This window comes from Oryctolagus cuniculus, chromosome 9 (genome assembly GCF_964237555.1).
Source record: "Oryctolagus cuniculus chromosome 9, mOryCun1.1, whole genome shotgun sequence".
Taxonomy (NCBI): Eukaryota; Metazoa; Chordata; class Mammalia; order Lagomorpha; family Leporidae; genus Oryctolagus; species Oryctolagus cuniculus.
In genome coordinates, this window is record NC_091440.1 from 24978385 (window position 1) to 25000563 (window position 22179).

A 22179-nucleotide genomic window follows, 5' to 3' on the forward strand; every position below is an offset into this window, starting at 1 on the left:
GCCAGGGAAGGCAGTGGAGGATGGCCCAAGTCCTTGGGCCCTGCACCCCATGGGAGACCAGGAGAAGTACCTGGCTCAGGCCATCAGATCAGCGCGGTGTGCCAGCTGCAGCGCGCCAGCCGCGGCGGCCATTGGAGGGTGAACCAATGGCAAAGGAAGACCTTTCTCTCTGTCTCTCTCTCTCACTGTCCACTCTGCCTGTCAAAAAAAAAGTGATCTGATATCTATACTTAGGTTTTGAATTCTAAAGCTCCATGTCCTACCATCAGTTATTTTACCTTTTCTATGGTGTCTTCTTCACCTAATTTGCACCTAGTTTGTATTTATCATTTCTATCAAACTATCAATAGCATTCTCTTCCGTTGAAAAGTGGCCCAGTTTGGACAATGAATTGCAAGGTTATCCTATTTGTTTTCTTTTTTTAAGATTCACTTATTTATTTTGAAAGTCAGTTACTGAGAGAGAGAGATCTGGTGGTTTATTTCCCAGATGGCAGCACCAGCCAGCACTGGACCAGACAGAAGCCAGGAGCTTCATCCAGGTCTACCACATGGGTGGCAGAGGCCCAAACACTTGGCCATCTTCTGCTGCTTTTCCCAGGTCATTATCAAGGAATTGGATCAGAAATGGAGCAACCTGGACATGAACAGGCTCACATGTTGGATGCTGGCATCGCAAGCAGCAGCTTTACCAGCTACACCACAATGCCATCCGTATGGTTATGTATTCAACTTTGCCCTTAATCTTAAATGTTTTTGTTAATTTCTTCTTAAAATGTCCCCTTAAATATAAATCTTTATTTCTATTTACCTCTATACACAAATCTTATCAACTTCAAATTTACAGACCAGAACTTGTAAAATATTCATTGATTAAATTTACACACATTGGTGGAGGATGTATTTTCTGCATTTGGCAGGAGTTCCCCCAATTCGCTCCATTATTGACTTATTGTTTTCCTACTTTATGAAATTATTCAGTATGAGTGGATAATTCCAGGTCAGGATCTAGGATCTTTCCTAAAGGTAAGCTGATAAGTTACAACTAAGTATCTGCTTCTTTCCAAACTCATACTTAAAAGACCAGACCATCTTTCATTGTTGTTATTTTTCCTTTAATATATGTATCACTTTCTTTTCACATATTAATTTTCTAGTCTATAAAACATTGGCTCTATCCATAAGTAGTAACCTTTTGCCTAATGATAATTTCTGACATTGTTAAAGCTTAAGTACACAGACACAAACCTACCCACATATTAAAGATGGTTTTCCTGGCCTGTACAATTCTTGCATTCATGGTGTCTGCAAAGGAAAAGAAATAGATTTTTAAAAATTCCTCCTCTTTCAACTTTTAAATATTGTGTAGCAATTGTGGGAGCAAACCCTTACCAATCTTCAAATTCTACCACCTCTACTTAGAAGACCCTGACATATCGACAGGTTAATCTTGCAACTCAGAGAAATGACCAAAATAAAACTCAAACATGACAGAGAGACTAACAGAAAGCCAAAGTGGACAGAGTGGAGAAAGAAGAGACAATACTAGCCACTTGGACTGTGTTAACAGAGTAGAGGAGTTATGGTGGGGGAAAAAAAAGCTGTAAATAGCATATTGCAAGATAAGAGGAAACAAAATGAATATTTTATGCATTGGGGTTATGCATTGGGGTTAGAATTGTGGCATAGTAGATAAAGCCACCACCTGCAGTACCGGCATCCCATATGGACACCAGTTCGAGTCCTGGCTGTTCCATTTGCAACCCTGCTCTGCTTTGACCTGGGAAAGCAGTAGAAGATGGCCCAAGTCCTTGGGCCCCTGCACCCATGTGGGAAACCCGGAAGAAGCTCCTGGCTTCGGATTGGCACAGTTCCAGCCATTGCAGCCATCTGGACAATGAACCAGCGATGGAGGACCTCTCTCTCTCTCTCTCTCTCTCTCTCTCTCTCTCTGCCTCTGCCTCTCTATAACTCTGCATTTAAAATAAATAAATAAATCTTAAAGAAAGAAGCTATGTATTAAAAGGCTGGAATAAAAATATTAATTTATTTCAAAGAATTATTAATGTACTCACACGGTTATATTATTTTCTTTTAAAAAAAGATTTATTTTTATTTATGTGAAAGGCAGAGTTACAAAGAGAGTGGAGAGATAAAGAAGATAAAGAGAGAGAAAAGAGAGTAAGAGAGAGAGAGAGAGAGAGAGAGAATCTTCCATATCTTCTATTAACTGGTTTATTCCCTAAATGGCCAAAATGACTTGGGCTGTGCTGGGTCAAAGTCAGGAGTCCAGAGCTTCTTCTGAGTCTCCCATGTAGATGCAGGGGCCTAAGCACTTGGCCACCTTCTGCTGCTTTCCCAGGTACATTAACAGGAGCTGGTTTCAAATTGGTGCCCATATGGGACGCTGGCATTGCAGGCAGTGGCTTAACCCTCTATTCCACAATGCCAGCCACTATTATTGTCTTCATCTGTGCTTCAGTCTCTGATTTGAATCACAGGGATGGTAACATCAATATTGTTACAGCAAATTTGTGATAATTGGATTTCCATAAGCTAAGATATTCTAGGTGAAGGCTTCTTAGTAAATTTGGTAGTTGTATTCCAAGAATGTGGAAAGTTTCTCTGTAATTAAGAACATTATGAAAATCTATTAATTTAAGGACCAGTGTATTGTCACAGTGGGCTAAGCCACCAGTTGGGTTGCCCACATCTCGTATGCATTAGCAGGGAGTTAGATTAGATACAGGGTAGCCAGGACTTGAACCAGCACTCGGGGAGCAGCAGATAATGACTCTGCCACATATATGGGAGACCTAGATAAAATTTTTGGCTCCTCTTTTCAGCCTGGCTCAGCCCTGGTTATCGTAACAATCTGGGGACAGAGCCAGTGTGTGGAAGACATTTCTCTCCCCCACCTCCCAACTCTGACATTCAAATAAATGCATAAATCTTTAAAAACCTATTAATTTACATGTTCATAGCATAGCATCACTCATCATTTAGGGCTTTAAGATCCACTATTATAGCTGACAATGATTAAAACACAAGTCTTAGAACATTGGGTTCACATAGTAAAGGATAGGAAAAGGAGATAAGATACTTCAGAATGATTTCTGGAAACCCAAATGTATGTGTCAATTGCAGTTCTCTTTTGAGAACAGTACAACCAAATCTGAAATCACACTCACACACACACACACACACACACACACACAATATAGAGACATCTTCCTGGACCTCAAAGTCAGAATCCAAAATTTCTAGGTTACTGCAAAAGTCAAAGACAATTCCCAAACCTTACAGATAACTTTAGTGCTCCAAGATGCTAGGCTGACTTCAGACATTTCAAATCTCATGTCAAATCAAGTATGCAGGATTTTCATCTTCAGCAATAGCCTGAACATGAGGGACAGATGTTTACTTTGTGCCTTAGGTTGGGCCAGTGAAAGTCTTCCAATGAAGTTATAAAGAAACCAGCAGAAGTGACCCCAAAGGCTGCATTTTTTAATAAATGAAAGAGAAAATCCTAATCCATGTTTGTTCAGTCCAGTATTTATCTTTGTTGTATAGCTAAAAAGATTTGTGGTGGTTGGCTAATTGAAATTGATTTACTTTTCCCCATAAATATGCCAGTTGCTCCCAGAATAAAAATAATAAAGCTATTTTAGTTATATTTGTATGGAAGGAATGGGGAAAAGGAAGTTGCATACATCTTTGGTGGCAGAAATGAAAACAACTAGTGAAGTTCTGGTTGCACTTGAGAATTTCACACCTAGTTGCACTGCCACTGCTACAATTTAGCATGTCCCTAGCACTGTCCAATAGCTCAATGACCTTGGCAAGATAATTGATGGTTAAGGTGTCCAATGAAATAGTTTAATAGCACCCATATGCTAAACTTAATAAACAGTTAACTGCCCATGACATTCAAAGCTAAACTATAACCTTGAGTGTTCTCACAGCCTTAATACATGCCGATTGTTCTCCAATACAACATACTACTAAACCAATGAACTGTTTGTGTGTATGTGTTCTATGAATTTATCACTTTAACTTTAGATATTTATCCTTTTTATATTAATGTTAAAAGGATTGTAATAAATAGTCCTTTAGAAACACAGGACACTGATTTCTAAAATTTTTCATGTTGATGTTAATGTTTTATTTCAAATTGAAAATTATATACATTATGAGGCACAATGTGATATTTCAATATATATACAATATAAAGATTAAATCAAGCCAATTTGCCTATCACTTCATCCACCAATCATATTTTTGGTAAGAATTTTAAAATCTAGTTTATTGTAGCATTTTGAAATACATGGTATAACTATGATATACATGCTGTGCCATAGATCACTATAACTCATTCCTTCTGTATAACTGAAGCTTTGTATCATTTGAACATTTTATTCAATTACTTTGACTAATGGAAGTGAGATTATGAAATCATATGGTAATCCTATGTTTACTTTTTTGAGCAACCTCTATACTGTTTTCCAACAGTGAGTGTATCAGACAGGATTCGCATCCTTATCAGCACTTGATTTCTATTATGTTTTTTTTTTAATTTTTTTCTGAAGAGTTGATAGTTCTTCTGAGCAGACTGTTACTCAGTTCAGTAGGAAGTTTGCTTGATGAGACAGTTCTTCAAGGAGGAGACTTTTTCTGAGAAGAGAGTTCTGAGGAGTAGAAGGTTCACCTGAGGAGATGGTCCTTCCGAGGCACAGGTGATTCTTCTGATATGACAGTTCTTCTTAGGACTAGACACTGCCTCTGAGGAGATGTATCAGGAGGGTGTGGTTCTTTTTTTTTTTTTTTTTTTGGACAGGCAGAGTTAGAGAGACAGAGAGAAAGGTCTTCCTTCCATTGGTTCACCCACAAATGGCCACTATGGCCAGCGAGCGCACTGGTCCGAAGCCAGGAGCCAGGTGCTTCCTCCTGGTCTCCCATGTGGGTGCAGGGCCCAAACACTTGGGCCATCCTCCACTGCCTTCCCAGGCCACAGCATAGAGCTGGACTGGAATAGGAGCAACCGGGACAGAATCCAGCACCCCAACTGGGACTAGAACCTGGAGTACCGGCACTGCAGGTGGAGGATTAGCCAAGTGAGCCACAGTACCAGCCTCTATTATCTTTTTGATGAAGTCATTCTAATTCGGTTGATGTGGTAGCTCACTGTGGTTTTGATCTGCATCCTCTGATGTTTGGTGATGTTGAGTATTTTTTCATATATCTGTTGGTATTTTGTCAACATCTTTGGAGAAATGTTGGTTTAGTTCTTTGTTTTTGACCAGTCTATATGTTTTCTTGATATTGAGTTGTTTGGGTTCTTTATGTTTTCCAGACTCAACCTACTTCCTAAACAGATGTATAGTTTGCAAATACTTTCTCCCACTATGTGAGTTGTCTCATCACTCTGTTAATTGCTACCCTCACTGTAAAGACACTTTTGAGTTAGATGTAATCTCATTTGTCTATTTTCACTTTTGTGGCCCATGCTGTTGGAGTCCTAGCCAAGAAATCATTTCACAGACCAATGTTATGGGGCTTTTCCACTGTTTTATTACAGTTCTGGGTATTACACTAAATGTCTTAATGTACTTTCAGTTGATCATTTTATACAGTATGAGATAAGGCTCCAGTTTTATTCTTCTGAATGTGGATATGTAGCTTTCCCAACACAATTTATGGAAGAAATTTTCCCAATGTATTCCTTCCAAATTGTCAAAAAATCATTAGATATAGATATTTACAATTATTTCCAGGCTTTCTATCCTGTTCCACTGAGTAATATTTCTGTTTTTATTTTTTTTCCAGAACCATGATATTTTGACTTCAATAACTTTATAACATATTTTAAAATCAGAATCAGAGTATGATGCTTCCAGCTGTGTTCTTTTTCAAGATTGTTTTGGAAACTCAGGGTTTTTGTGGTCCTAAACCCACTTTAGGTTAAGATTTATTTGGAATAAGATTGCAATTTCAGTAGGGATTTCATAGAATCTATATATTTCTTGGAATAGTATAGACATTTTAACAATCTTAGTTCTTCAAATTCATGACCATGAGATATTTTTTACATACATTTATGTTGTCTTCAACTTTTTCAGTATTTTACAGATGTCAGTACACAGGCCTTTCACCTCCTTCATTAATTTTGCCCCTAATAATTTTGAGACTACTTTGTTTCTTTTTTAAATTAAAAAGTATGAGCAGAAAGAGAAAGAGGAAGATGGAGAGAGGGAGAGAGAGGAAGAGAGAGAGAGAGATACCAATCTCTTCTGCTGGGTCATTCCTCAAATACTCTTCAAGGCTGAGTTGTTTGGGGTCAAAATCAGGTGAGACTGGTTAGGCCAAAACCAGAAGCAGGAAACTCAATCCAAATTTCCCACATGGATGTTAGCATTCCAATTATTTGAGCCATCACTAACGCCTCCTAGGTTCTACAATGATGGGAAGCTGGAGTCAGGAGCCAGAGCCCAGTACCTAACATAAGTAATCTAGTGTGGGGTACTTGCATCTGAGCCATCAAAGTTAAATGCTCACCTTGATACTATTTTAAACAGGAGTCTTCTATTCATTTCTTTTTCAGATAGTAAATTGTTTTTGAAATTTAACTGAAATGTGATCCCTGTTAAACATAAGAGTGGGAATAAGAGAGGGAAGAGATGTATAATTTGGGACATTCTCAAGCTGACTTGCCCCAAATGATAGAGTTAAAAACATACCAGGGGATTCCAATTCAATCCCATCAAGGTGGCATGTACCAATGCCATCTCACTATTCCAAGTGATCAATTTCAGTTCACAATTGATCATAATGAAAGGACTAAGAGTCAAAGGGAGCACATAAACAAGTCTAGTACCTGCTAACACTAACCGATGGAATAAATAAAGGGGAGAGTGATCCAACATGGGAAGTGAGATACTCAGCAGACTCATAGAATGGCAGATGTCCTAAATAGCACTCTGGCCTCAGAATCAGCCCTAAAGGCATTCAGATCTGGCTGAAAAGCCCATGAGAGTATTTCAGGCATGGAAAGCCAAGACACTCTGGCAAAAGATCTCTGCGAGTGAGATCCCAGTGGAAAGAACAGGTCTTCAAAGAAGGAGGTACCTTTCTCTGAAGGGAGGAGAGAACCTCCACTTTGACTATGACCTTGTCTAAACAAGATAAGAATCGGAGAACTCAGAGGGCTTCCATAGCCTTGGAAACTCATGACTGGAGCATAGGGAGATTACTGATGCCATAGACAGGAGTGTCAATTGGTAAAGTCAACAACAGGAGTCACTGTGCACTTACTCCTCATGTAGGATCTCTGTCCTTAATGTGCTGTGTATTGAGATTTAATGCTATAACGAGTACTCAAACAATATATTTCACTTTGTGTTTCTATGGGGGTGCAAACTGTTGAAATCTTTACTTAATGTATACTAAACTGATCCTCTGTAAAAAAAAAAAAAAAAAAAAAAAAAAGAAATTATCAACTCCTAACTTGACTCTCACTGGGATTAAACATGACAATAGGTCTGATCTGATTTCATCATCATTTAAAAAAATCATCTATTATTTTTCACTTTATGTTTCTGTGTGGGAGCAAACTGTTGAAATCCTTTCTTAATGTATACTAAGCTGATCTTCTGTATATTAAGATAATCGAAAATGAATCTTGATGTGAATGGAAGGGGAGAGGGAGTGGGAAAGGGGAGGGTTGTGGGTGGGAGGGACGGTATGGGGGGGAAGCCATTGTAATCCATAAGCTGTACTTTTGAAATTTATATTCATTAAATAAAAGTTAAAAAAATTGTTTTTGTATAGAAATCTATGTCCAACATTACCCGTACACCAAAGACAGACAGTGATACTATCAGAAAAGAAAATTTACAGGCCACTATCTCCGATGAATGCAGATGCAAAGTCTCCAACAAAATAATTCTCCAACTGAATACAACAGCACATTTAAAGGATCATTTATAATGAAAAAATGGGATTTATTCCCAAGATTCAAGTATGGTTCAACATACTCAAATATGTAAGTTTCATATACATTAACAAAATAAAGAGCAAAGGCCATACAATGATCTCAATAGATGCAGAAAAAGCATTTGACAATAGTGAACATTCTTTCATGACAAAAATGCTCAAGGAATTATCTGAACACATTGAAGGCCACACATGATGATACCTCAGCTATTTCATACTCAACGCCAAAAACTCAGAAGCTTTTGTTTTAAGATCAGGTGAAGAACAAGGATGCTTACTGTTACCACTTCTATGCAATATCAGTACTAGAAGTCTTAGCCAGAGTAATTAAGCAAGAAAAAGAAATAAAAATATTCAAATAATAAATGAAAAAGTGAAATTGTCTGTTTGCTGATAGCATGATATTATAGAACACTTTAAAGTTTGCAAAAATGTGCATTTAAAAATGATAGAATGGATGAACAAATTCAGTGAAGTCACAGGATACAAAATCAACACATAAAAATAAGGCATTATAATAATTTTATGTGTGAATCCTAGTTTTTTAAGGAATATATTATGAGAATCACTGAAAATTAGAATCAAACTTAACAGGCCATGATTCAACCAATGTGAACTCCAACTTTAGGGTGTCTCTTAAATGAAGTAGAATAGTTTTGGCAGGGCGATGCCCCTTCCATTTTACCTAAATCAACAAATGAAAAGAAGCATTTCTTTTTTGCAGTGGAAGGATGCTTTGGTTTAAAAGTCAATTTGTTTTGTCAAATTTAAGGTAGCTATCAGATAATTCCCATGATAATGTTCTTTTTCACTCTCTTCTATTTGCTAACTTCTATCTTTCAAGTCTCATTTGAAAAGCTGCCTGTTCAAAGAATCCTCCTGAGATCAGGTTATGTCATGAGCAACCTAGGCTTTGCCTGTTTCTCAAGTTGGTGGTGTCATTTTCTGTATAGTTCACCTTTTTTTCCCCCCAGAAACCTTTTACTTAAGACATACAAATTTCATGCATTTCATAAATACAGCTTTAGGAATACAGTGATTGTTCTTACCCTACCTACCCTCCCACCCTTCTTCTTCCTCCCTCTCCTATTCCCATTCTTATTTTTTACTAAGATCTATTTTCAATTAACTTTATACACATATGATTAACTCTATACTAAGTAAAGAGTTCAACAAATAGTATGAAAAAAAAATACAAATCTATTCCTCAGCAGTCCAGACCAGGCTGTTCAAAGCCATCACATTTCAAAGTGTCAATTTCACTTCTAGATTTCACCTCCTTATCCCTGATGCATTTCTTTGCTCAAGACTGATTGAAAGTATCTGAGGAAACATTCCATTTATGCTTCTCACTAGCTTTTTCTTTACACTGTTTTAATTTTTAAAATATGAAATTGTCAGATATACCTTTTCTTTTAATTGTAAACTATGTAACTGACAAAAATTGTATATTCAGTATGTACTTTAAATATATTTATTTTTATTTTTAAAAGAGATGGTTGAACAATCCATACTTATATTTCACTTGGTGGAAAGAAAATTAACATATTTTTGAGTTTAAGGAATTCATGGAGTCATAAATCATTTCAAATGAAGAGCATAAATCAGACTTGCAAACTGAAGGTTTGCACAATCTCTCGTTTTGATACCAGTTTAGAGATAAATATTGTTTTTACTAAATAAAATTATTGAACTTCTCTACAATGAAAATTACAAAGCACTAAATAAATAAATAGAAGACATTAAAAAATGGAAAAATCATGTTCATGGATTGGAAGAATCAACATCATCAAAATGGCCATACTACCAAAAGCAATTAACAGATTCAATAAGATCTGAATCAAAATACCACTGACATTCTTTGCAGATCTAGAAAAAAATGATTCAAAAATTCATATGGAAACACAAGAAACCCTGAGTAACTAAAACAATCTTATACAACAAAAGCAAAGCCGGGTCATACAGTATCTGATCTCAGTTATAATCAAAATAGCCCTGGCACAAAAACAGGCTTATAGACCAATAGAACAGAAGAGAAACTCCATGAATCAATCTACACATCTACAATCAACTTATCTTTGACAAAGGAGCTAAAATGAATCTCTGGTGCAAAGACAGTCTCTTCAACAATTGATACTGGGGAAACTCGATCTCTGTGTGGGGAAGTATGAAACTAGACCCCTACCTTCCACCTTACACAAAAATCCATTCAAAATGGATCAAAGACCTAAATCTAAGACCTGATACCATCAAATCATTAGAGAACATTGAGAAAGCTTTGTAGGAGGACACTGGCATAGGCAAAGACTTCTTGGAAAAGATGTCAGAAGCACATTCAATCAAAGTCAAAATTGACAAGTGAATTTCAATGTTTTTAGAGACATTGTGGACAACACTGTATTTCTTCAAAACTTTTATGTTGCAATTCTAACACCGAGTGCCTGAGAATGTGACTCTACTTGTATACAGAGCCTTTGAAAGTACAATTAAGGGTAAATTAGTTTAAGTATATAAGGGTGAGACACGGACCCAATATCATCTCTGTCTTTATAAGAAAAGGAAGAGACGCTGGGGCTGCTCACAGAGAAAAAAAAAATCATGTGTGGACACCATAATGAGGCCAGCTGCAGGCCAAGTGGCCTCAGGAGAAATCAAATTTGATTGTGGACTTCTCCAGAGATCTTGGGACCTCCATAAATGTGAAATAATGTTTATTTTCTTAAGCCACCAATTCTGTCATATTTTGTTATAGTAGCCCTGTTAGTAGTCTGTTATAGTAGTCTGTTAGACTAATACAGTAGTATTAATATTGTTATCTAATATTTAAAAAGATTGAGATTTTGTGAAATGAAAATAAATCCTTATACTTGTGGTTCTCAATTAAGTCACTAGAGATGTTTCAATCCAATAAATATATGAACCATGATACAACTCCATTGAAAGCAGAAGAATCATTTGTAACCTTACCAATCACTATAATCCAGTTTGTCAAGGTGTAAGTAATTGCAGAAATAAAAAATAATTTAACTTTTACGTATGATATTGATTTTTTTCCTTTGATCAAATGTTACTGGGGGGTTCCCATATCCTTGATGATTTAATATAACTTGACTCAAATGCTCAAATTCATAGGCAAAGGAAATTTAGTGTCATCTCTCAAAATCTGTAGCTTCTTCTGATTTCCTTTTTCTTCTAATTGCCATACTGCTCCATCAGCCTCCTGCATCAACCGAGCAGATTTAAGCATCCCACAAACCCACTCGCCTCACACCTGTTCATTAGAGCTCAGAGTATAATCTTATCCCTCACCAAATCCAGCTACACATAGTGTTTCATGGTATTTCTAGTTGTATTGAAGGATTTTTCAGGACTATGGGAATATAAGTGTTCAGGAGACCTCATATATGATGATGAGGGATGTGGATTATGATGACATTTAGAATACTACTGACTTTAAGAACACTACTTATTTTTCTAGGAACTTAGGAATGTCTGAATATCTTTGTAACGTTCAAGCTCCAGGAAGATGGCTCATTTGCACTGATAACTGATTTGCATCATGATTTTGATTTTGATCTTCTCGCAAGCTATTTAACATTTGAAGGATTCTCCCAAAAAGCCAACTAACTCCTAGGTTTTTATTTATTTATCTTCAATTTTAATGTGCATATGCATGCATTATTTTAAACACACAATAGTAATTGTACATTTTAAACTTGTTTTTAGTATTTCTTTTTTACTTAGCATCTTATTTTGAACATTAGCAGCTGCATTATTACATTATAATGTATTTATAATAGTTTAAAATATAAAATATTTCATAATTTATAAATTATTCTCATTTAATTTAGTATATTGGCTGTATCCAATTTTTCACAGTTAAAAATGCCAGTGCTGCAGGCATTCTTGAACATAAATCTTTTCATTTTCTATTTCTTGTAACTGATATCTAAAAGGGGAAATAATAGATCAATATTATAAATTGTTAAAAAATTATATTTTAGTAATTATGAAAGTAATAAATTATTTTCATTAAAATTGATACTTTATTTTATTTCAATAGACTATAAAAATAATATAATATCAAATAATACTTAATGATCTGTACCTTATTTATTAAAAACTATATCTTGGAGAATTTCTTATACAGACAAATATCTGTTAATACGTATCATCTTAACATGTGTGAGTAATATGCTCTATATACACTTTATGAGTATGTTCAAAATTATTTAGTCAGTCTTTTAAAGGTGGAGGTTGATTGTGTTCCACCAATTTAAAGTATCTATATGCATTCCAATATATGGATATGGTAAAAATTATTTGACCAGTGTTTTATAAGTGGGACTTGGATTTGTTTATATTTTACTACAAAAGTTGTTGCAATTAATATATCTATTATTTTAATATTAACATATTATTAATATAATATTAAAATATTAATATTTTTGATTTTGGCCTATGTGCACAGGTCTCTCTTTTTTGTTTTTAAGGTTTATTTACTTGAAAGGCAGAATTACAGAGAGGGAGGTATGGAGAAAGAGAGTCTGATTGGGAAGATTCTCTGGAGAAGGAGGTAGTATGACTTGTTATTGATAAACTAAATTTTTAAAAGATCTGGGTGGAGCTCCAAGAACAGCCAGGATAATTTGTCCCTTTCATCAATTAACTCTATTTCTTTTATTAAGTCCACTTCATTCTGTGAATGCTTTTCTAGTGTTTTTTTTTTAAAGAGTGTTAAGATTATAAATGCTTTATTCACATGAGTGTTTTCAAAGCTTGACAGTTTTATAATGAATATTTTTCTAATTGAACTTCAAGCAATCTAAAGGACCAGGAAATGGACAGGGGACAGCTGACAGTGAAAGGCAATTGAGAAATACAAAGCAGGTGTACAATAATGCTCATCATTCTTCTTTTTCTTTTTTGCATCTGTTGACTCCAGACAGGATCCAAAGAAGAAACGACCATCTCTTCTCTGGGTTTTATGGAGACTTACTTTCCACTTCTGTGTTAGCCTCTTAAAGCACTCTGTCAGCTCTAAAAGGACACAGGAAAGGGTGTAGAAGTTCTGGCTAATCACCATGTCTCGGAAACTTACAACACAAGGAAGAATATGATTAAATTTAGGGAAATGTAGTCCTTGCTGCAGGAATTGATGTTGAGGTCCTATGCCTTCACAACGAGTTCACACATCCATTAACAACATTCTTGTGTTTTCCTCCTGCATTAACTTTTCACCAGGGCGGACACAAGGCACTGCACAAGATTGGTGGGTGACTTGGGGTTCAGGATGCCCCATTGTGCATGGATATGTTTTAGCTAACTTCCATTTTGTTATGGACTGTTCCTGAATGTACCCACTTGTAAAATGTAATGAATCTCACACTGTCTACCTACTCATGGATACTTTTACAATAATTTACAATAAGTTGTTACAGCACGACTTCACAGTACAAATATGCTTGTATCAAAACTTAAATATGCCCTCCATGTTTTGTGGTTTCTGTTTTTTTGGTTTTGGAGTTTTCTTTAATTGAAGGAAGGATAAGATGCAATGCTTTCCTTCCATGTTGGAGTAGAATGAAATGTAACATCGCAGTATTCCCCAAAGGATTTTTTACCCTAAGAAATTTCTGATGTGTCAAATCCTTAAATCTTTGCAGAGTTTACCTTGTATACTCCAGATACATGGATATTATCAAAGCACTCATAAAGGTTGCCATTTTTTTGCTCATCAGTCACTATCAATATTATATCAGTAATATGTTGGGGGAGGGGGATTTTCCAAAGAAGTCCAGAATGTGTGTTCCTTTGGACTATACTGGGAAACAGAGTAGAAGAATCTTTAATGGAAGTGGGAGAATTTGGGTTATTTCAAGGCCACCCCATCAACTTATTATCTAACATTCCCAAGTCAAGGAGACAATATGAGCATCTGCCAATGGCTAAGGAAGTCTTTTATGATTTTACATTTTAGAACCAGGGAAACTGGTTCAGGACTCAGTTTATTACTTAATTTCATACCTTTCTTTCTTTTCTTGAATATTGGTGCAGTTTGCACCCTACATTCATTAGTCCTTGAAAAATACGGGTATTCAGATTTTCTAGTGTATGATTATGTAAGCAACTGATAATAAAACTCTTAAGAAGGGACACCTCACCACTTTATGGACTTTCTGAAATACTATATTGTCTGTACTCATAAGCACTATCTTCTCTTCCATTCACTGTTTCTGATTCTGAAAAGGTCTGGAAATTAAAAGGATCATGACTTTCAATTTAGGTGTCTGATCTCAGATTCTTCCTCATGTATTGTCCAGTACATTTTTTTGAAGACTATTTTTTTCTGAGCCATTTTTAAATCTCTGCCTCTAACCCCCTACCAAAATCATTCTGATCCTGCTGTTCAATTTACTAAACAAACATTTCATATAAAAGTTAAGTGTTGTCATAATTGCTAATAGAAGTCCAGTTCTCTACTAATATCCTCTAACCTCAGTCTATATCTGCAGAGGTCAACCATTACTGATCTTAAAACACTACCTTCATATTGTGTTGGTAAATAAAATGATGTCTCACTTGTTTCAAGCGATATGGTCCTCTTGCTTTGTTGCTGTTATTGTCTTCCATAGAAATCCATTCTATAATACTCAATATTTTCAGCTGTTTGATTCTTTCTTCTAGAGTCCATGACTAAAATCCTTGCATCTCTGTTTGATTAATCTTCATTATCTTTGACTTTTTCCCATTTCTGGTCATAGAGATTGATTTTCCTTCATATTTTTCAAAGAAGCCCTATGATATTCACACTTTGGTTTAAGTTATTTATTAAAATAAAGGCCTATATTGCATCTCTTCAACTCATCAGAGGTGTTTAGTTACTGCCACCTGATTTCACAGGCCTTATATTTATTATATTCATCATCATTCTAATATGAAATATATTTAACAGTTATGTATAGATTAGATGGAAAATACATCCGGGGAAACATGCACTTGGTACAATGGTAGTAATGCATGTCCAAACAACGATAGGCAGAGTGACTGATTTTAAGAATGACTCAGGGATAATTTTATTGCAAACTGATGCATTGCTAGGCATTGAAGCATACATGGAAACCCTTTAGTAGATATGTAGAGAGAAATGTATATTAATATTGATAATACATCTTTCAATGATTTTAATCTGGTAAAGTAGTTACCCAATTTCTTGTCTGTATATGGGTTATCTTTGCCATAGTCTAGACACAAATTCATGAACATCTTAATTACAGAAATCTATAGATAATGAAAAATTGATTTATAACAATTACTCATGAGTTTCATACTGAGTGACTAATAGCAGGATTCGTTTCTGGAATGAAGTGCAGGAAGGAAACGTTTGACAAATGGTTTCTACTGTACATTTTAAGTTTCAGATATAAATGATAATCTGAGGTGGTGATTACAAGATATTTGTTCTAGATTTTGGCAAGCAATCAGAATCCATTAGGATCTTCCAAAATGTTGTAAACTAAAGGTATTGAAGAGGTAAAGCTCAAGTTTTTTGTTTGTTTGTTTTATACATTTATTGGTTTTGAAAGAGTTACAAGGAGAGATTGAGAGACAGAGAGAGATCCCCCCAGATGGCCACGAAGGGTTAGGCCACGAAGCCAGGACCTGTGAGCTTCTTCCAGGTCTCCCACGTAGGTAGCAGGGGCACAAGCACTTGGAGCATCTTCTGCTACTTCCCCCAACCCACCCTCGCCATTAGTAGGGAGCTGGATCGGAAGTGGAACAGCTGGGACTTTAACAGGCACCCATATGGTATGACAGCATTGCAGGTGGTGGCTTCACCTGCTATGCCACAATGCTGGTCTTCAACATGCACAAGTTTGATGAATAAGGTTTGGTTGTAATCATACTTCTATTTGGAAGGCCTAAAAAAAGCAAAGAGGAAGGGGCTTTCCCTATTTTTCTTTTAAATTTAACAAAATCTTCTCTTGTATCAAACATGAATGAAAGAACTGAATTCTTAGACAATGCTGCATTTTTGAACTTTCAGAAAGAAAAGTGCATATAAGCTGCTTAAAGCACTCATTTATTAGCTAAACTCGTCAAGACAATTATCACACACACACACACACACACAGAATCTATCATTCCCATAAGAGTACTCAGGCAGCCAGCATTGTGGCCTAGCAGGTTAAGCCAGTTCGAGTCCCTGCTGCTCTGCTTCCTAATGAGCCTAAGGAGGCAGCAGAAGATGATCCAAGTGCTTGGGCCCCTCCACCTTCTGAGACACCAGAATGGTAGTGTTCCTGGCTCTTGGCTTGGGTCTGGTCATGACCTGGCTGGCTAGTGCAGCATTTTGGAGACTGGACCAATGGATTGACAATCTCTGTCTCTCCTCCTCCCCTAGTCGCTTTACCTTTCAAATAAATAATTTTTTTAAGAAAAGAATATTTGGAACAATTGTTTTAGCTTTTAAAGAATGGGTCATTTCATTTTATTTTTGAGAATAAAAAGAAGTAAACCTATTAGATAAAAAATAAATTTTTCTAAATGAGATCTGATTTCCAAATTATTTTTGAGACAATAGAAATAAGCAAAGTTTAATTGTAATGGAAATTTGTATAGAAATACTAATACCCCAAGTTAATCAGAAGCAGATGTTCTGCTTTCACTGCTTTTCCAAAATGAGGACAAGATGACAATTGCCGCATAGTAAAAGAATGCTAGGAAATGCAGTATCTTACTAATATTAATTTTACTAACATGCAGATCTTACCACATGTAGACCTTTTATCTAAACTAGGCCTAATTACTATAGTAGCTTGCTAAGTTTGCTTTCCTTTAAGCCATTTCAGAAGCTAATATTCTTGGCCGGCGCCGCGGCTCAATAGGCTAATCCTCCACCTAGTGGCGCCGGCATACCGGGTTCTAGTCCCGGTCGGGGCGCCAGATTCTTTCCTGGTTGCCCCTCTTCCAGGCCAGCTCTCTGCTGTGGCCAGGGAGTGCAGTGGAGGATGGCCCAAGTGCTTGGGCCCTGCATCCCATGGGAGACCAGGAGAAGCACCTGGCTTCTGCCTTCGGATCAGCGCGGTGCGCCGGCCGTGGCGGCCATTGGAGGGTGAACCAACGGCAAAAAAGGAAGACCTTTCTCTCTGTCTCTCTCTCTCACTGTCCACTCTGCCTGTCCAAAAAAAAAAAAAAAAAAAAAGATGAAGAAGCTAATATTCTTGCAAAATATTGATATTTATTTCCCATCACTTCTTCTTACACCACACTCAGTGATGATTTTCACTGTGCTCTTAATATCCTAGATGGATCTATGAGAATTATATTGGTCACACATTCCACATAGATCAGATTATCATCAATTCTAGATTTTCCTGGGCACCAATTTTCTATTTTGGAGGTGAAGATTTTGTCTTCCTTCTCTTTAATTCCTCCTGGTCTGAATTTTTTCTCTAAAACTATGTAGAACTCATGAATTTATTTGAGTTGTTTTCTAAAATTGCTCCATCATTTAATTTTAAGAAGGAACATAATGTTTGGAGTGAAGTCCCCCTGAAAAGTATAAAAAGATCTGCTTGCTTTAATCAGAGCCTGCACTTTTCTCCTCCTAGTTCTTGTAACCTCACTAGTCCTTTACAACAAATTGGGAAAAGATAAATTAATGGAAACCAATTTAATGAAAAAGTTTTACATAATAAGTCAAATGAGAGAATAAGATGTCCTGACTCTAGCCCTGCACTTAAAGATGTGAAAGAAGTAGCTAGTGAGCACAGCACATTTTCATTCATCATACAGAAGAACAGGCAACACAAAGTCCTTAGTATAACTGCCAAATACTATAAAAAAGTTATGGAGAAACAAGTTATCATTCAAATGTATAAAAGAGTAATTGAGAAGAATTTTAATAAATAAGCTATACTATATTGAGTTTTAATTGCATAAAACATCGTATCAATCACTTTACATGGCAATAACTTGATAATTCAATGAGAAAATTGTGATATTTGATTAAGAATATTCAGAGATCTATTAGAGAATTTTATTAGCACAGAGATAGAATAAATTAAGAAATCAACATATTTATGGTAATGGAAGTAGAAAGTATTGATTATAATTTAGCACCAGCCAGCAAGTTTTGAAAACTTAAAACGTCTTTTAAAATAATGTAGAAATATTTATACTTTGAAGAAATTATTACTCAACTTATGTTTGACTAAAAAACTTTTACTAAAATAATTTCTCTCTACTTTTTCACATTTTTTCTTGCCAAGAAGCAACCGACAGTCCATATTTTGAAGGGATGTGTTGGTAAGAATCCTCTGGAAAAGGTTGTGTGATCATAAGTTATCTTAAAGGCATAACTAAATGTTAGAGTGGAACTAGTGGATAAGGCCATAGGAAAAACTCACTTCATAAGGAGATTGCAGCAAACCCATGCTGGCTTATTTAAAAATAAATATTAATATCAAGACAAGTTAAAAAAGAAAACAAAAAGAATAGAACATAAAACATATGGTCCAGAGTATTCCTAGGGATGGAAAATGGGGATTGTCCTGGCCCAGGTGATCTTTAGATGCATCAAATGATCAGAGAATGATATAATTGCACTGTATCTGGAAGAATAGCCAGTGGAGAAATTTTGTATATTCTTAAGTTTAAATGCTTTGTTATAAGTGAATAAATATATTATTTAAAATATTCCTAATCTTGACAAGTAGCATAAATGTACATTAAGAAACCACTTACAAGAAATACATTTTCAATGTGTTTTTCGTCATTGTTTTCATTAAATGAGCACTTAACTTACTCTTGTTACCTTTTTCGATTTAAGAATTATCTAGGCCGGCGCCACGGCTCACTAGGCTAATCCTCCGCCTTGCGGCGCCGGCACACTGGGTTCTAGTCCTGGTTGGGGAGCCGGATTCTGTCCCGGTTGCCCCTCTTCCAGGCCAGCTCTCTGCTGTGGCCAGGGAGTGCAGTGGAGGATGGCCCAGGTGCTTGGGCCCTGCACCCCATGGGAGACCAGGAGAAGTACCTGGCTCCTGCCTTCGGATCAGCGCGGTGCGCCGGCCGCAGCGCGCCGGCTGCGGCTGCCATTGGAGGGTGAACCAACGGCAAAGGAAGACCTTTCTCTCTGTCTCTCTCTCTCACTGTCCACTCTGCCTGTCAAAAAAAAAAAAAAAAAAAAAAAAAAGAATTATCAAGAGCACCTCTTTGATCTAGCACCTATTAAGATGCTGTTTGTGATAGCTGTACCTCATCCAGGAGTGTGTGGGTTCCAGTCCTGGCTCTGCTTCCAATTTCCGTTTTCTGCTAATGTACACCCTGGGAGTCAGCATATGATTGATCAAGTAGTTGGGTTTCTGCCACTCCTGTGGCAGACATGGATTGAGTTTCTGATTTTGGCCTGGCCGAACTTAGCCACTGAAGGCATTTGGTGAGTGAACCATCCGATGAGAACTCTCTGCCTGTCCCTCTGTCTCAATCTTCATGCCTCTAAATAAATTAAAAATGTTTATGCTTTTCATAATAATTTCCTACACAAAATTTGAAAAACATAAAATAGAGGCCAGCACTGTGACATAGTGGGTAAGTGCTGACATCCCATATGGGTGCTGGTTCGATTCCTGGCTGCTCCACTTCCTATCCAGTTCTCTGCTGTGGCCTGGGAAAGCAATGGAAGATGACCCAAGTGTTTGGGCCCTTCCACCTGCATGGGAGACTGGGAAGAATCTCCTGGCTCCTGGCTTCAGATGGGCTCAGCTCTGGCTGTTGGGGCCATTTGAACCAGAGGATGGAAGACTTCTCTCTCTCTTTGCCTCTGCTCCTCTATAACTCTGCCTTTCAAATAAATAAATAAATCTCTAAAAAAGAAAAACAGAAAATATTTGAAAAATTGATATTAAAACAATCAATTTTGATCTTTATCTTTTAATAATGGGAAAAATTAAATTTCAATTTAGTGCTCTAACACATGGCAGAATATGATCACAATTCAAAACGAAATATATTACATTGAAATTACACTATCTTATTTGGTTTATTTCATCGAATTCAGTAATCTTATTTTATTATATCAGATTATAATTTATTAAAAAGAATGCGTCTTTATTTTTCTCTCTTATCGGCACACTCAAAGCCAGTGACACATTTGATAGCTGTGCAGTACAGGTAATATGCATAATTATCTATGCAAGGAAAACTGCATTAGTTAGATGACTAACATCTCTGGGGCATTCATCTTCTTCACTTTAAAATTAAAGAGTGCTAGCATACATATTCTTCGTAATTGTTGTATGTGTGCAGATTATAATTAGTGTGATGAATATCTATGTATTAGATATTTCCTATATTATTTAATGATTATCAAATACCTGTTGTCTTTTTTAAAAAGTGCAATGTTTCTCAGGTAATATTTGATTTTAAATAATAATTCAGTTAATATTTATTCATTTCTAGTATTTAAAAGGATAATGTACACTGAGTTCTTTTATTGGTGTTGGGAAGGAATTTTTTTTTTTTAATTTAAAAAGAAAACATGTTGTTAAAAAGTTGCAAGGTACAGAACTCAAATTATACATCTGAGGTAGACTTTGGGTACTGCAGTTAAGATACTTTGGATGCCCACATCTCATAGCAGAGTGTCTGGGAGTCCTAGCTCAACTCCAGCTTCTTGCTAATAAGCACTCTGTCACCCACATGGGAGATCTGGATGTAGTTTCCAGCTCTTGGCTTTGGCATGGCCCAGAGTCTGCTGTTATGGGCATTTGAGGAGTGAATCAGCAAGTGGAAGATCTTTCTGTATCACTCTATCTCTCTGTCAGTCTGCATTTCAAATAAATAACTATTTAAAAACAATTCTAAATACTTATGAAAAATGCTGGTAACATTCAGTGTGTGTCACATCTTCAAGATATAAGCTATATAATTTCTCCTAATGTGATTTTTAACTCAAAATACATATAAAACAATCCACATAAAGACTAATCTGGTATATAATTTTAGAATTTCCATTCTGAAATACCATCACTTATTTGACAAATCATCCAAAATTTAGTCAATACTTACAGTTATTTGCTACAATTAGTAATATCAAAATGAAAAAGAGCTTTTGATTATATTTTAATTATTTTTTTACAGTTATTAAAATTATGCATACAAGAATGTTCCAACCTTTGGCCAGCACCGCGGCTCAGTAGGCTAATCCTCTGACTGTGGCGCCAGCACCCCAGATTGTAGTCCCAATTGGGGCACCAGTTCTGTCCTGGTTTCCCCTCTTCCAGTCCAGCTCTCTGCTGTGGCCCGGGAGTACCGTGGAGGATGGCCCAAGTCCTTGGGCCCTGCCCCCACATGGGAGACCAGGAGAAGCACCTGGCTCCTGGCTTGGGATTGGTGCAGCACGCCGGCCTTAGCGGCCATTTGGGGGGTGAACCAATGGAAGGAAGACTTTTCTCCCTGTCTCTCTCTCTCTCACTAACTCTGCCTGTCAAAAAAAAAAAAAAATGCTCCAACTTTTTTAATGTGTTTTTATTTGTATTCACGTTCCAATCCAAATATGTGAACGTGGGCCTTTACCTGAACTTGGCATTTCATATACCTGTTTTATTCCTTCCTTTGTTTTAATATTTGGTACTTAAAAAAAAAAAAAAGCTCTCTTGGGTCTGGCACTGTGGTACAGTGGGTTAAGCTGCAAGCTGCAGCACTGGCATGCCATAAGGGCAACGGTTCAAGTCCTAGCTTCTCTGCTTGTGATCCAGCATCCTGTTAAAGGCCTAGGAAAGCAGCAGAAGATGGCCCAAGTGCTTGGACACCTGCTACTGACATGGGAAACTCAGAAGAAGCTCCTGGCTCCTGGTTTCAGCCTGGCTCCTCCCTGGGGGTTGTGGTCATTTTGGAAGTAAAGCAGCAGAAAGAAGATCTCCCTCTCTCTGTCTATCCCTTTCTAATATAATTATGACTTTCAAATAAGTAAATAATTTTTTTAAAAAATCTCTATTGTTTCTTTTACTTTATTTGAACAATTAAATTTGAACTTTTTATATATCCCTCTTTAGAAATAGCTTATTAATACAATTTATATATTATGTTTCAGGATGCTATTTTTTCTGATTAGCAAAAATTCTTTACATATTCAGGAAACACACACACACTAATGTATATTTCGAATAAGTGTTTCACAATCCAA

The 22179-nt window shown here is 36.4% G+C and overlaps 1 protein-coding gene and 1 non-coding gene across 2 annotated transcripts in view; both read right to left on the reverse strand.

Annotated features, from left to right (window-relative positions):
- Positions 1-1287: 1287 nt before the first annotated feature.
- Positions 1288-22179, reverse strand: part of SLITRK5 (SLIT and NTRK like family member 5) — a 75163-nt gene continuing 54271 nt past the window's right edge. The window contains exon 3 of the transcript XR_011378611.1: positions 1288-1304. The gene's annotated coding sequence lies outside the window, so the exon portion shown is untranslated. The remainder of the gene's footprint in view (positions 1305-22179) is intronic.
- LOC127492221 (small nucleolar RNA SNORA26) lies at positions 12922-13043 on the reverse strand. Its single transcript, XR_007921380.1, has one exon. It is a non-coding gene; the product is annotated as a small nucleolar RNA SNORA26 (small nucleolar RNA).